This window comes from Rattus norvegicus, chromosome 15 (genome assembly GCF_036323735.1).
Source record: "Rattus norvegicus strain BN/NHsdMcwi chromosome 15, GRCr8, whole genome shotgun sequence".
NCBI lineage: Eukaryota > Metazoa > Chordata > Mammalia > Rodentia > Muridae > Rattus > Rattus norvegicus.
In genome coordinates, this window is record NC_086033.1 from 107143700 (window position 1) to 107149883 (window position 6184).

General features: G+C 42.7%; 1 protein-coding gene across 9 annotated transcripts in view; it reads right to left on the bottom strand.

Annotated features, from left to right (window-relative positions):
- The window catches only part of Nalcn (sodium leak channel, non-selective), a 343629-nt gene extending 338491 nt beyond the window's left edge, over positions 1 to 5138 (bottom strand). For 6 of the 9 annotated variants that reach the window (XM_063274044.1, XM_063274043.1, XM_063274040.1 and 3 more), the window contains exon 1: positions 3883 to 5138. The gene's annotated coding sequence lies outside the window, so the exon portion shown is untranslated. The remainder of the gene's footprint in view (positions 1 to 3882) is intronic. The other 3 variants (NM_001393695.1, NM_001393694.1, NM_001393693.1) reach the window with 1 other exon arrangement.
- Positions 5139 to 6184: the final 1046 nt, after the last annotated feature.

A 6184-nucleotide genomic window follows, 5' to 3' on the forward strand; every position in this document is an offset into this window, starting at 1 on the left:
TGCAGACAAAGTGTTCCTTTCATCGCTTTCCTTTGCATAATTGGATATAATTTTCCCTCTTGATCTCCCCATAAATGACTCCTTTGGCTACAGGGTTCTGGCCTTTTGTATTCCTAATCTTCCTTTGCTACATCCCTGGAGCTCTGCACCTGCTCCTCCTCTGGACTAACTGGTTCAGAGCATATTCCTCTGGGTCTAGCTCTGCTTGCTATGGGACCTTCTCAGGAAACTGCTTCAGAACTGAAACATTTGTCTTACTAGCATCCAGGGCCCAGTGTTAGCCATCACCATCCTAACATTAGGAGGTTGTTCTCTTTCTTAGAGTTGTACAACCCACCTAGAGAGAGCTGTAAACTACAACATCTCTATGGACTCAACCCAAAAGCTTTTGTTTCTAAGGTCCAGGATCTATGTTCACGTCTTCCTCAACTTGCGGATGCACAGTTTTAACTAAAATGCCTTTGATCAATTATCTAAAGTTTATGTAATAAAAGGAAAAAGCAAAACGAAATTAGACTGAGCACCACCCCTATTTTGCCTAAAAATTCAGGCATTTATTTACTTTTTCAGCTTTCAATTTTTATAGTTTTCAACCTCAGTTTCAATATAAAGGTTCAAGTTTGTTACTTGGTTTTCAGGAGAATTTCTAAATAGTTTAAGGTCATAGGGTCAAGTTATTAATTACTTTCAGAGGGAAGGTCACTCAAGCATGCTTTAAAAATGTCAGGTTTATATGCAAAGCATGGAATATAGTATATACATATATATATTAAAATTATATTTTGTGGGGTTGAAGTGATAACTAAGCTGTTCTTACAGTAGATCTAGGTTCAGTTCCCAATGGTCATATAATGGCTCTACTTCCAGGGTATCTGACATTCCCTGGCCTCCACAAACACCTGCATACATGTGGGGCATATAAATTCATGAGGTCGCGTGCACGCGCACGCGCACACACACACACACACACACATCACAGAGTTAATTTATGAAAAATGACATTAAGTTTTATATATGTCTTTGGATAAATATTCATATATCCATAAAGCTCGTGTGCTTCTTCTGAAGAACATAATTGCTAATTTTTCAGGATAGAAACAATTAAGATAGCAATTGATTAATGTAGCATTATGTCCTATCAAGCCTTTTTTTTATAGTGGTGAAAAAGAAGAAGCAACAAGTACCCAATGACATATGTAACAGTTCATCAAGTGAGGTTATGGTTGTTGGGGATAGTGCTGTTTAGTCTTACAAAGTTTTCAAGTGAGCAAGCTATACAGAAACACTTCAAATATTTATAATAAATAGTATGTAGAACCAATGGCATAAAGACTGATTAACATTATGACCTCAGTTATGTAAAAGTTCTGAGTGTAACAAGGCTACTAAAAATGTGAATATTGTACTCATTTGTATTAGCTAATTAAAAAACTATACGGGTATCTATTTTCTCTACACTTTGATTGTCTCTAGGTCCTTTATTATTTAAAATAAAAACTATATATTTTACCAGCATGGTTGCCCAAACATAAGCTGAACCAGGATAACAGCAATTGATATGTTCTTGTAGGCAATACACAAAAACCTACAGGACACTAAGGAATGCTGAGCGCAGGAGAAACGGTCTTGCACAGGAAAGAGCACACCAATTGGTTATTCAACACCAAATTGTCAGACTGAAAACATGCACACAAACATTCAATAGACTGAGTAGGTTATACATTGATACTGACAGTTATACATTTGAGCATGCAGATATGTGTACATGTATAATAATGTTTTGTAATATAAGAACACAAGAAATATTTTAGAAGATAACAAATATTCAAAATATTAAATTGTCTGTAGAGGAAAAATTATGAAGGTACGAAGCTTCTTGGGAAAGTCCTTGACACGGATGAGACTCATCTGACTGGATAGGCACTCAATTTCTAAAGCAGATACCATTTGGGAGCAGGGATAGTTTATAGCCTCTTGAAGCATAAGAGTACTGTTTCCAGATCCAAATGAGAATGGAGTACTTCTCACTGCTTGATGAAGCACACATGAAAATACATGGGTAATTTCCTGATAGATTCTTAAGGGGTAGGCCCATTTCTTTCCTTTATAGAACACCGAGATCCTAGTTCAATACCTGCTTATGTTAGACTATCGTGGCTGAGACTGAACTTTTCCTTACACCTTGAGATCTACATGTGACTTGTTTTCCATCCAGGCATACAAATCTAAAATTATCTTAGCACCACTGATGAATGATAAAATAAATATGTTTTTCCACAGATACACACACACACACATACAGTCACTTTTTATGCGGGTGAGAAAATAAAAGTAACTGCAATACACTGCCATTCACAAAGGGGGGGGGGACACCACTATATAGCCTTTAGATCACTGAACTGTGAGCAAATGTTTCTGAGTAGATTTTGTTCTTTTAGCTGCATTTTCCTCTTGAATATCCTTGCATGTCATACCCAAAGTTATAAGTCTATTGTTACCATTTCACAAATCATGGATTTGTTTTTAAAGTCTGTCTAATACCATCCTTTCCAATGACAGTGCATTACTACTCACCTGTGGACAGGTAAGAGAAGCCAATGGCCCTTTAGACGTTTAGCTATTTGGCAAAGCTCAAGTTTCCCCCTTTCCTTATATGGTTTTATCAAATAGCTGGCTCAAAATGATATCAGAGGAGACTGGAATGCCCCATGTAGAACAGCACAGAACCAAACAATTCAGAAATCAGTTCCTGAGGTTGTGGAGATTTGAAAAGGCATGGCTCCTATCTGGACAATCTGGATGTAAAAAGCCATTCCTGCTGTTTAGAAACTGCCACAGTCCCTGCTTCTCTCCCAGGTAACAAAGATATAGCAGAAGCTATGAAACGAGGAATCAAAAATTTAAAAACAAAAGCAAAAGCAGCTACCTGTTAATTTTTGATCCCATGTGAGAGACTAACCACTTTAGGGGAAAAAAAGCCACAAGGGGCCTTACTTCCCATTTCCCACAGGGGATCTCCCACAGGGGAATTTGGGAAATCTCCCAAAGGTTGTGTGTGTGTGTGTGTGTGTGTGTGTGTGTGTGTGTGTCCACTATCACAGTACAGTCCTTGGAAATTTGGGCCCAAAGCTGATTTTTTTCCTAGTAAAGAACCCAGTGTCCAGGTTCAGGGACATTATATTGTCTCAAAGGAACATTTAAGGCAGAGAAAAAACTAACCCCTAGGTCACAGTTCTGGACCCATTTCCTGACTCCATCCAGGCCTTTCAAGCTGGGCTCTTAAAGGTTCAAAGACAAAATGGAATTGCTTTGGCAAGACAAAACTTTGCTTGATGATGCCGGCCACTCTAATGACAGCTGCTCATCCAGGACAATTAATAAAAATGAGAGCAAATTAGCAAACAGAGATCTGCAGGATCATGAGGTGGGGCAAGGCCTAGAAGGCCTTCCCAAAAGCCGATGGATCAGAGGTACTCCCCAAACCCTCCTCCCAGTTGTAGGTTGACCCTGGTGAAGGCCAGAAACAATCAAGGCCAGCATAATAGTGGTCTGGATGCAGCTTCACCTCCAGCCACCTGCTTCCCCCACCTCCAGCACCTGCTGGATGCCCAGGCTGGGCAGGCCCCATCCAAAGGCCCTGGGTTTCCCAAGGCCGGCCTGAGAGCAGCTTTCATGGGGGCCAGAGGGCGCACCGTGGCTCCCAGTGGTTCCCAGGGTTCCTTCCCTGTGCGCCCCAGACTGAACTCTCTGCCGCCTCCCAAGTTCCCAGACCCTGCCCAGGCCCGGGCCCCAGCGAAGGGCTAGCGGGACGCCTCCCGGCCTCCTGTGCAAGACTCGGTGCCCGCCGCGCCGCAGCCTCCAGGGCCAGCGGCCATAACCAACCTGTAACCGCAGCGCGCGGAGTGGTCATGGTGCTGAGGCTGCAGTAGCGGCAGCAGGCGGGATCCGTGCGGGGCGCGCCGGCCTGAGCGGGCGGGGACGCGGCCCCTCACGTATGGCGCTTCAGTCAGCTCCGCTCTGCTTCTGCACTAGCGTCTGCCTCATGGGCGAGGGGTAAGGGGAGAGCTGCGGGAGTCCTGGCCTTGCGTTTATTCGCTTGCCTTTTGCAGTTGGCTTTGCGGCGCGAGCTACAGAGGATGCTCAAGGCAGCGCCGCAGCTGGTGGCCAGTGACAGGGTTGGTACTTGCAGGTGGCTTCCCTCTCTCCGCAGCCAGTTTCAGCAACAGCTGGACAGTCTTCTCAGGCTGTTGTAGGGGTTCCTACTTCTAGGCCTGCAAGCCTACTGCAGTCCTACTTTATGCAGTGATGTCTTAAGGGTGCACTCCTAAGTATGAAAGTGCTAAATAATAAATACATCAGTAACGTTTCCAGTCTTTTAAATATGATGTCATGTAGATAGAGGCTAAAATGTGTTCATACATGGTTAACCCCATACCCTATTTGCAGCACCCAGGGTAGACTGAAGCTGGGGTCTTGTACAGAATCCAGTAGAATACGTGTAGGGCATTTTGCATCTCAGCCACCATGTTTAGGCCCCAGAGATGCTGTCCACTGCATTCTCACTCCTAAATGTTTACTTGCAGGCAGTCGGCCGCAACAGTCATGCAGGAGTTCCCAGCCTATGATTTCACCATCATATATACTCAAAAGTATGCCTTTTGCAGTTGGATTTGCAGCACTAAGGATCAGATGAAGCTTCTCTAAAAGTAATAAGTGAAAACAACTGCCCATCACAAAATAACCAGAGTAACCAGAGTAAAACCGTGCGCGCGTGCGCACACACACACACTAAGCATGCATTTTCTAGCTTTATATATTTAAATTGCCACCTTTATAAACAAACCAATCTTCACAATCCTGCTGGGTTTTTTATGGAGTGTTTGTTTCTGTTGTTGTTTTGTATGTTTTTGTTGTTGTTTCCTTAAAGGGACATGTTAATAACCAGTGTTTCACAATATATAGAAATGTGAGATTGTTTTTTCCATCAAATTTCTAGAATATTCAGAATGACCAACTATATAAAAAGTTGCATTTTAGACAAGGGGTTAGGGGTTGGGGATTTAGCTCAGTGGTAGAGCGCTTGCCTAGGAAGCGCAAGGCCCTGGGTTCGGTCCCCAGCTCCGAAAAAAGGAAAAAAAAAAAAGACCTTAGACAAGGGGTTAAAACATTTTCATAATAAAATTAAAAATAGTTTCAATATTGATAAATGCACAAATAATTTATTTTCTACTGGTTCTTTTCCTCATCTCTGTCGCCTCTTCCTTTTTTCTTTTTTAACCTAAATAGTACTTTATTGCTAGTGTTAAAATACATACTGGTATTTCACTCATGGGGTTGTGATTATAAATTAGAATTATAGAAAAACATAATCAGGAAACATTTTAACGCCAAGATTTTGATAAAAATTTGAACCGCATGGGCCAGTGGTGGTTTCACCTATCAGCAATACTCTATGTCAGACAGGCACTTTAGACTCCCCTCTGTAATTATCATATCTCCACTGACAAATCTGATTCCCGCTTAGAAGCCGCACTAGTCCCATGGATGATGCAGGAACCGGATGTAGATCTTTCCTGAGAGACACAGCCAGAATACAGCAAATACAGAGGCGAATGCCAACAGCAAACCACTGAACTGAGAACGGGACCCCCGTTGAAGGAATCTTAGAAAGGACTGAAAGAGCTTGAAGGGGTTCGAGACCCCATATGTACAACAATGCCAAGCAACCAGAGCTTCCAGGGACTAAGCCACTACCTAAAGACTATACATGGACTGACCCTGGACTCTGACCTCATAGGTAGCAATGAATATCCTAGTAAGAGCACCAGTGGAAGGGGAAGCCCTTGGTCCTGCCAAGACTGAAGACCCAGCAAACGTGATTGTTGGGGGGAAGGTGGTAATGGGGGGAGGATGGGGAGGGGAACACTCATATAGAAGAGGAAGGGGAGGGGCTAGGGGATGTTGGTCCGGAAACCGGGAAAGGGAGTAACAATCGAAACGTAAATAAGAAATACTCAAGTTAATAAAGATGGAAGAAGAAAAAAAGAGTCTATGGGATCCAAGCAAAGTTCATGGGATTCGGGGATGCACGGAGAAGCCCAGCACATCCATTCTGGAACCTAGAAATTCACTGTATAAAGAAACTATCATTACAGAAGCACACACTTGATTTTGAAATGCTTTA